This window comes from Lampris incognitus, chromosome 9 (genome assembly GCF_029633865.1).
Source record: "Lampris incognitus isolate fLamInc1 chromosome 9, fLamInc1.hap2, whole genome shotgun sequence".
Classification (NCBI taxonomy): domain Eukaryota; kingdom Metazoa; phylum Chordata; class Actinopteri; order Lampriformes; family Lampridae; genus Lampris; species Lampris incognitus.
Genome location: NC_079219.1, coordinates 36,696,072 through 36,705,652, shown reverse-complemented (window position 1 = coordinate 36,705,652; position 9,581 = coordinate 36,696,072). Strand labels below are relative to the sequence as shown.

Here is a 9,581-nt window from a genome sequence, read left to right as displayed (position 1 = left end):
AAGCAAACAGCAGTGACAACGAAGCATATTCAAATTGTTGACCTGAGTTCGCAACAATTAATTGTAATGCGTTCCTCATTGTATTTGAATATATAATCTTTTCTACTTGTTGGCTAACTATTAGCTAATAATTGTTTTAGTATCTTTATGGCATGGTGAATAGCATTTGTACTTCAGATTCAGGTTATTAGCTGTTGTGTTTTTTAAGGAAAAAAAAAGACATAAAATGATTAAAAACAATGAAACGTGAAATCGATCTTTGTACATTTGACTGTATCATAAAGCAAAAAGATTGTGTGTTTATGTACGTCGTTGCTATCAAGGACAGGCACTGTCTAGAACTGCTATCTTCAACACACCCTTATGTTTAAGGTGGTCGTTCAGGACTTTTTTTATATATATATATATATATATATTTGTATATATATATATAAAGCATTTTTAAATATATTAACTTTATTTTCCATCCATCCTGTGCAATATGCTGTGTAGAAATATCATTTTTATTGTCTCTGATCATGCCATAAACAAAGAAATCATCTTTTTTTTTGAGTGAGAGAGAAAGAGAGGGGTGAAAGGGGGGTACTCATGCCAGCTAAATTGTGTCCATTCACTGCCTGTCAGATTGTTGATATGAAACTTGTGTACAGAACATTTTTCAAGGAAGGAAATAAATATCAGCTGGAACTGAAACCCTTAAACTCATCTCTTGTCTATGGTTTTTACCCCGGGTGATTGCTGATTATTTGATTGACAACAAAGGGGCAAGTTGTGCAAAATCAACAAAGTGAGTGATGTGCAAGTTTACGTACATATACACATAGTACGTACATAGTTGGGGATGCTAAAAGTGAAAAGAAACCCTGTTATGATTGTACAGCACATAACATTGCACAGCACTACTTTGCATCCCAATTCACACTGTTCATACTAAGTATTCAAACTTCATGAGAAGGAGGGAAATAGGTGGCAGATACTGCAGTTACACTTAAAGGACAAATAAGTTGTGATAAAATAAGATATTCATCTGATTTGATAAGCACTAATGTATTCCCTAATCAGTAATGACTTAATATTGCAGGATATCTGCTACAGGTAATGGTTAGGAACATATTTTTATATTGCCCTTGGCTTGAATTGTGATAAGACAGGACTTATTGCAAAGGTTTTTTTGCCTATGCTTTATTTCACGAGAAAAATAATGAACTATATATATATATATATATATATATATATATATATATATATATATATATATATATATATATATATATATATATATATATATATATGAATATGAAGCTCACCGACAGTCGCCAAACAGCATAATCAGTTTAACAATATACTGACTGGTTTTTATATATTTCAAAGTTCAGATGTTAGATTTGAGCTTGCATTCATAGTATATACTAGATGATCAGCCCATTTTCATTCAGAACCATATTTCTCAGTTGTATGCATAAAAGCTTCATGTTTGTTTCTGCTAGTTATCCATGTATTTGGTAGCTGCACAAACAGTATTGAAGAGCATTCTGATGCATTTCTCCCACAGCGAGTGCTTGCAGACTGTTGGTAATCTAACCCGTGTGCCTTAAGCAGTCCAAACATGCCAAATTAGTTTTTATACATTGTCCTGATTTGTTATAAACATAGAGCTGCAAGGTCTTGCCAAATTTTAACCCCCCCCCCATAGTTGGCATAGCTGCTAAAACGATGCATTCACATGTGTGAAAGAGATGGGTGTTGTCTCCCTGCATTCCCTGTAAAACCGTCCCCTGGCTGTGCATTTTCCATAGCCTGTCATCCCAAACCCAGAGGCAAACCCGGAAAGCTAACCCCATATGCTGTCATACAATTAACCCATCCATTCATCTGTAGGGGAGGGTATTATTCATTCATATGTTGATGCTTTTAGGATCTACAATAGGCTTCACATTCTCACTCAGGGGCACAAATAAAAAAAGTCAAACAAGCCAATATTGTATTCTTATCACTGGCTCTCAATTTGGGGCCTTGTTTCAGGCCAGCAGACATCATATTCTATTCTATTCTGAGGCAGGCCGGGCTATTCTAGGCTAGTCTAGCCTGTTGTGCTCTATGTTGGCTGTCTGGTATTCAGACAGTGATGGTGTCCCCTCCCCCACTGCCAGACAGACTCTTAAGGTTGGAGGAGGGGCTGGTTCAGTAAGCAGGCAGCCAAGGGCCCTCCAGCATAGCTTACAAGCATGCTGTCTGTCTGCTGAATGCAAGTGTGTGGCTGTGCTTGCGTGCTGGTTTGTCTGCGTTCCCTCATGTCAGCTCATGCAAATGGAAATTATAGTGAGATATGAAGATAAATATAGGACTATCTTTGTCATTCCATACCTAATATTGGGTTTAGCTAGTATCAAGAACACGTCATGCATCACCTAATATTCTTCATATGCTCATTATAAGAAACTACAATCTTCAATGCACAATATGATTTCTAAACGAACAATAGCATAATTGTGTTTGTAGCTAGTTAAACTAGTAATCTACCTCGTGTGTGATGCACACTGTTCTAAAACTGTTTTATCATGTTCTGTCTCTTCCATGGCAGAATAAATAGCAGCAATATCTCACTACTATATGTAGCAGTGGTTTTAATACTGCCCAATGGGTTATTCTTAATCACGTGACCTTTTCATTGCCAATGAACAGCTCCGCCATGTTGGACAGCCAGACGTTAGCAACCAGTTTACACTGAAGTTCTTCTTGCCGAGCTGTGTACACAAGAGCGAAATTTTTAAGCGAGAATCGGACACGTATGGAAATAAAACATCGCAGTTGTGATTCACTCTTCGAAAAGCAGTTTGCAAAATAAATGCTACAAAGTTCTGGCCCAATGCAAAGGATCAGATTCGAACCACGGAAACAGCGCAGAAATTAACCATTGTACGATATAGAACCACGGTAGCTATTCTGTATGAATCAAATCTTGAAGCAAATTCTGTCCAATCTGTTAATAAAACGTTTAGCCTGGCGCAGTGAGAAAAACACGGTGTCCTATGGATTGAGGCCCTTGTCCTCCATCATGGTGGATGTGTTTGCCGTCACGTGATATGTGATGTAATACGAGACTAACCCATTGGGTTATTATATGTTTCTAATTACCACATGCTTTTTAATGTAAGCGACTGTGTTGCCATGTGTGGCACCTTCATAACTTGTCATTTCCTCTTTCTGTCTTCAATTTCTACATATATGAAATCACTAAAACAATAGCAATGGTCTCAGTTTTTTCAGCAGCATGCATTTTACAAACGTCTTATTGAGAGTGTGTGGGTAGCATATATTTTGCCAGCCTTTTTACTTCGCAGTTATTTGAAATTATTTTGTCTAGTTGTGATGTTGATAATAGTACAAGCATATTGCATGCTATCACAACAAATAGTGTTGTGTGTTTCCCTTCTACTCAACTGTCTTGTGTGTAATTGTCATATAGCAGGTAAGGCTTTGAGCATGGATCTTATTAAAGATTCATTTCAGAATCACAACAGCGGTGTTTGCCATGTATAGGACATGTACAGGCATTTATGATGGGACAGAAACATGTCAGTTTGCAGAGTGATATTGAGCATATTATAAGGACGCACGGACCTTGCATCCAAATCACTCTTGATATATGTTCAGCAGTATCTATGTTAAATTAGTGTATGTGAAATGAAGTGACTGTGGCTGTAGAAAAGGTAAAGTGCGTTTTCAGTGGTGCAATGATTTAATTTTATGAAGCTATTACACCCACCAAACTCTTACATTTTAATCCCAGTGTGCGGATACATGCATTACATAGCATCTGAACTGATGGTGCATACTTATATCTATGGTAGAAAGAATATAGTCATTGATACAGACATTATTTCTTAGCTACTTTATATCCAGATGACTAATCTCTACCATGCATGAAGATAATAGTGTTCAGTGTGCTCTTAACCATTTCCCAACAGCTCCCTGTGCGTGCATCTAATCCATGCTGCATGCAGCCTCCTCACCGTACTGTCTAATTCATGGTTCAGCTGAGTCCTCAGTGGGAGGCAGAGGCAGTGGCCCACAGCAGCCCAGAGGAGGATGACTGCTGGAGTTAGTGGCCCAGTAAAACTACAGGAAGGGGGATAAGAGCTCATCTCTGCTTCCTTTTTGTGTGTGTGTGTGTGTGTGGGGGGGGGGGGTGCCTGTAGGAGGTATGACCACCTCTCAGTCTATCAGTGGGCAGCTATTCAGCTCACTCTCTGCTGTTGAAGGGGGGAGGGGGATATATGACTGTTTCATTTATTTTCACTTGGCTGTCTTTCTGTGCTAATCTCTTTCTTTCTATCTTTTTTTCTGCATGTATATATTAATTAATCAGTCCTTTTTCTGACTGAGTGTGCAGTTGCCGTTTTCTCTGCCTTAACTTTCTTTCCCTGTGTGTTCACTTTGCTTCATGGCAAAAGGGCAGTGATGGGGGATTCGCTACATGGAGGTCTGTTTCACTGCAACAGTTTCTACTGGGGTTTTCTTTCTTTCTTTTCTCACAGCGTGTATGTTATGTCTTTCTATCTGTCTGGCTGTGTCTGGCTGTATGTCTGCTTTGTTTCTAGTTATCACTAGTTATCAGTCTGCTTGTCTGTCTGTACGTCTATTTGCATAGTTGTCTCTGCTCCTGCCTGCCTGACTGTTGTCTTTTGTGAGGAGGGGGTTTGTTATACACACACACACACACACACACACACACACACACACACACACGTATATGTATAATCCAGTCATTCAAGTAATTTCTTTTTGAGACAGTACAAGCCTGTTTCATGCCGTAAGCAATCATCAGCTGTCAATCATATATATATATATATATATATATGTGTGTGTGTGTGTGTGTGTGTGTGTGTGTGTGTGTGTGTGTGTGTGTGTACATATATATATATATATATATATATATATATATATATATATATATATATATATATCCTGCTCTCAGGGTTGTGGGGATGCTAGAGCCTATTTCCAGCAGTCTTTGGGCGGCTGGCAGGGAGGAAGACACCCTGGATAGGCCGCCAGGCCATCACAGGGCCATTGGTAACGTGTCCCACACAAACACACACACACACACACATCATGTTCCAGTCTGTCCATCTAAATTGTTTATCATTCTGGTATGCCTGCCTTTCTCTTTCTTATTGTGTGTCAGAGGTGGTTGTTGGAATTGGAAAGCTATAACTCTGTTTGACTGTCCACCTCTGTGGTTTATTTATTTATTTATTTGCACTACATTTTGCTTGCATCTGTGAGTGACTTAAGAGATGCACGATCCACTGCATCTGTCTGTAAAAGCTTTCTTTCTTTCTTTCTTTCTTTCTTTCTTTCTTTCTTTCTTTCTTTCTTTCTTTCTTTCTTTCTTTCTTTCTTTCTTTCTCGTTTTTCTACCTCTTGGCCACCTCTTCGTTTGCCTGTGTAAGGTGAATTTTACATATTGCAGAAGGTTGAAAGGGGAAATTGCCTGTCTGTTTATGCCGTCTTCTTCTTTGCATGACTATTGGGGATCTATCTAGCCACTCATTCGCCCGTCCATACATATACATGCTCTTTACCCGCCCACTTCTTTTCTCCGTCGCAAGAGGCTGAGAGCTTGTTTGAACACATTGGGTGGGCATCAGAGCAGCACCATGGAGAGGTTGTCAGTCCAGCGATGTGTGTTTTGTGTTATAAGTTTTTCCTTTCATAACCACTTGCATGTTTACTGGCATGCTGCCAGCCTGTCTGCTGTATGCTTGCCTGCTACCTATCAGTCTAACCCACAGACTTTGTTTTTCTTTCTTTCTGTCTGTCTGTTTATTCCTTGTATCTTAGTACCGTTCTCTCTCTATCAGTTAATGTATTTGAATGTCTTCGCTACACCATGCAGCATGTGGGTAATTGTTGTAGACCTTGGGTATGTCTGTCTGTGGTGCTGGCAGGTTATGACAAGCTGGCTGCCTCCACCTGCATGAAATAGTAAAATAACTTTCCTTAACTGTTTGTGCAAAGAATACTTTTTCTTTGTAATCTGCCTTATAGCGAGGCAAAATCCCTAAATGTATTCCTATTAAAAACCATGCTTATTAAAAAGCCTTTCATGGGAGTGTTCAGATCAAATGCATTGAGCAGAATAATAACAACCAATCAAATTTTCTTTAACATGTTAAAGAAAACATATAATCAATAAAAAACAAACAAACAAAATCATCTGCATATAAGCGACAAATAAGCAGCTCAAATAATACCGATCATGTTCAGAAGGGGTAAGAGGAAGTTGGGAACTTTACTAGTCCTACCCCCTTATACTATTCATGCATTGATAATAGAAAATGAAAGTTCATTACAGGGTTGGTGATATCTACGTCAGTCAACTCAAACAAATCAACCCATTTGGACAAAACAAAAAAAAAGGTCACTGGTCCATCTCATAGCCGTTCAGTATTTTGTTTGTGTCGAGTCTTTTTAGTTCAGACAGAGTACCACATGTTTTCAGCTCATCACTGCAGTTACTCCACAGACCAACTCCCTTGGTTGTAACACAGTGATGATTTGCATCTGTCCTTACTGGTGGTGTTTTGAATATACAGGTTCCTCTCATACTGTGTTGACTTTCTCTCAGTCGTAACAACCACTGGATACTAATAGATAATTACGGATTTATTACTCTCTACCTAATATGAATAGTTTTAAAATCAACTAAGTCTTTAGATTGTAGCACTTTTAGTTTGATAAAAAGTGGATTTGTTGGTTCTCTGTAAGAGGTTTTATTTACAATTCGTATAGCTCCTTTTTTGGAGGTTGACGATTGGATCTCTGTTTGTTTTGTCTGTGTTCCCCCACACTTCCACACAGTAGGTAATGTATGGGAAAATGAAGGAGCAGTACAATGTGGATAGGGAAGCCTGATTTAGTCTGTCTTTGACTTTGTTCAGTATTGCAATTGATTTGGATATTTTAGATTTAATATAATTTATGTGCAGCTTCCAACTTAATATGTTGTATATTAATACTCCGAGAAATTTAATTTCAGATACTTTTTCGATTTCTATGTCATTTATCATGTGTCTCTTGTCTGAGTTGGTAAATTGATTCCCAAAGATTATAATTTTTGCTTTGCTTAAATTCAGTGTTAGTTTATGTGCATCAAACCAACTATCTACATTCTGCTCAATTCCTTTCCCACTGTATCCAAGAGTTGTTCCAAGTTGTCTCTACAGGAGAGTAAGTTTGTATCATCTGCGAGTAGAATTATTTTCAGGGTTTTTGACACTTCACATATATTTTTTTTATGTACAATATGAACAACAATGGTCCCAACACTGCACCCTGGGGCACCTCACCCCTAAACTTCAGTAACTGTGATTTGAAGTTTTGTGTTTCGACATATTGGTACCCATAGTGTTAACCCTCTGATACCATATATTTGTCTTTTTTTATTAATAGCTCATGCTCTACAGTGTCAAATGCTTTTATTAAGTCCAGAAATACCCCAACTGCATGTCCTTTGTTTTCTATTGCCTTTGTAATTTCTTCCGCAAATTCTGTCAGTGTAAATGAAGTTGTCGTTAGCTCTGAAACCATATTGTTGTTCATAGAGTACATCACGTTTTATGATAAAATAATCCACTCGTGTAAAATATTTTTTTCAATAGTTTAGAGAACTGTGGAAGCAGGGAAACAGGTGTGTAGCTTCGAAACAAAATAGCTTCAAGAAATTAATCATGCAGTTTTGCAAGGATTTTCCTCATTCACTTGCAGTGCCACTCGTTTGTCATTATTCATTTATCCTGACTTAACAAAGGATGCAACGTTGTTGTTTTGTCTCCTCCTTTGTTCCCCTCCGTACAGGCACACTACTGTATACAGACCTCTAACAGTAACACAGGGAAGTTTGGTCAGCTTGTGCCAGGGAAATAAATAATAATTCATTCATTCATTCATTTTCAACCCACGGTTTGTTTACGTTTAGTGCAGCAGTCTTAAATACTAGTTTGGTCACACGTGTATTAGCCAATAGAAAGCGTGCAAAGTTATCAAACTAGCGGGAAGATGCTGGACGGGAGCAGACAAAGGAGTCAGTGAAATGAATGAATGGATTAATAAACAGAGACGTTCAACAGAACAACAATGCGGCGGAGTCAGCCTCGCATCGTATCCAGCGGCAGAGTTGGCCGTGTTTCTGTCGTGGTGTGTAGTTTTTGATTTGCAGAGGGCGGGACTCTCACAGACCGAAAATGAACAAGGCGCGGCCAAGGAGCCCTATCTATCACACGTGCAGACAAAGGGGACTTAACAACACAAAGCTCAATGTGCCCTTTCAAACTTTTCCACGACACACGACGGCGACACACGGGAATCCGGAGAGTGCCAAGGTGAGTCCCTTTTTTTCCTCCCCCACCCCCACAAAATCTTCCTTTGGCAGCACCTCCACATCGACTCGGGGAATTGTATTCCAGTGAAAAGTTGCTGATAGTTGGGTGCGTCAGCTTTCAAACTTGAGCACAAAGCGGAGAAGGGGAAGAGACAGAGAGAGAGCGCGAGAGAGAGCAAGCGCGAGGGAGATAGATGGAGAGAGCGCGAGAGAGGTAGATGGAGAGAGTGTGAGAGAGAGAGAGGGGGAGTGAGAGAGAGAGAGAGAGAGAGGGAGAGAGAGGGGAGCGGTCCCTTTTTCCTTTGTCTGATGCGGGGCGCTTTGAGGGAACAACTTGGGGATGCTTGTGCACGCATCTTCACGTGAAAACTAACATGGGATACTTTTTTTATTGTTATTATTATTGATCCAAAATTACCTTTTAGTGGAAACGCGGCCAAGTTTGGGATCTGTGTGGCACGCGTCTCGGGGATGTTGCAACGTAAACAAGACAAAGCAGCTGCTTGTCAGAAGTTGGATGGTGCCGATAGTTGGCGGATAGGAACATTTACGCACGCTGGGGGGGGGGAGTCATACACTGAGAAATACGTGTCGGAAACACTGTCTCTTATACACTGCTTTGGTGGCAGGCATGTTTGTGCAGATTATAAAGTTGTCAATTCACGTCACCTCGTCGGGATCTAGAACAATGCAATCAGGTGTAACGTCCAAATTGAAACAACAGTGTGACACAAAGTGAAACTTGCCGCCGACTAATGAGCAGAACGCGGGCCCATCTGGAGGCAAAGCTAATTATGCGCTGGTGTCTGTTGAAGGAGACGACCTGTGGAAATCGTAAACAAACTTGTCATAGTTTGGGGGAAGCGAACAGCAACAGGTAAAAGTGGCCGCCGCTGCTGCTGCCGCCTCTTTGTTACAGTAGAGAGCCTCCATCGACCCCCTTTGTTCTCAGCCCATACAAAGAAACCCCCGCGAATGGAACAACAAACAACTTCAGAGGAGATGAAAGTATCCATCATTCACTTTGATCCGACTTTAATCAAACGAATAAACATTTACAAAGTCTTCATTGAAGTTGTTTGTTTGTTTGTTTGTTGCTTTTTCACAGTTTTCGGTAAAAATGATGCTGAGTTGAGTTTCGAGAAATTAGTAACACTCATCCAGTTCACTGTGACGTAAACGTGGCCCAAAAGGT

At 39.7% G+C, this 9,581-nt stretch overlaps 1 long non-coding RNA gene across 1 annotated transcript in view; it reads left to right on the top strand.

Annotated features, from left to right (window-relative positions):
* Positions 1–8,317: 8,317 nt before the first annotated feature.
* LOC130117971 (uncharacterized) overlaps positions 8,318–9,581 on the top strand; it is an 87,456-nt gene continuing 86,192 nt past the window's right edge. Inside the window, exon 1 of the long non-coding RNA XR_008810728.1 lies at positions 8,318–8,387. This is a non-coding gene — a long non-coding RNA (uncharacterized LOC130117971). The remainder of the gene's footprint in view (positions 8,388–9,581) is intronic.